Here is a 292-nt window from a genome sequence, read left to right on the forward strand (position 1 = left end):
TCCTTCTCTTCCTCCTTCCTCTCTCTTCTTCTTCTCCTCCCTTTCCTCTTCATTTATCCTTTTTCAATTTCTCTCTCATTCTCCTCCCTTTTCTCTCTTCGTCTTTTTTTCTCTTTTCTTAATTCTCATTTCCTTCTCTTCTTCTCTCTCCTCTCCTCCCTCTCTCGCTCTCTTTTCTTCTTTTCCGTTCTTTCTCTTCTTCTGTCTTTCTTTTCCTCTCTCTTCTCTTTCTCTCTTCTTCCTATTTTTCTCTTTTTTCGTCTTACTTCTTCGTTTCTATCAATTTCTCATT

The 292-nt window shown here is 38.0% G+C and overlaps 1 protein-coding gene across 1 annotated transcript in view; it reads left to right on the top strand.

Annotated features, from left to right (window-relative positions):
* LOC119591165 (small G protein signaling modulator 1-like) overlaps positions 1–292 on the top strand; it is a gene marked incomplete at its 3' end in the record, with an annotated part of 183,708 nt that overhangs the window by 69,975 nt on the left and 113,441 nt on the right.

Source organism: Penaeus monodon, chromosome 28 (assembly GCF_015228065.2).
Source record: "Penaeus monodon isolate SGIC_2016 chromosome 28, NSTDA_Pmon_1, whole genome shotgun sequence".
NCBI classification, from domain to species: domain Eukaryota; kingdom Metazoa; phylum Arthropoda; class Malacostraca; order Decapoda; family Penaeidae; genus Penaeus; species Penaeus monodon.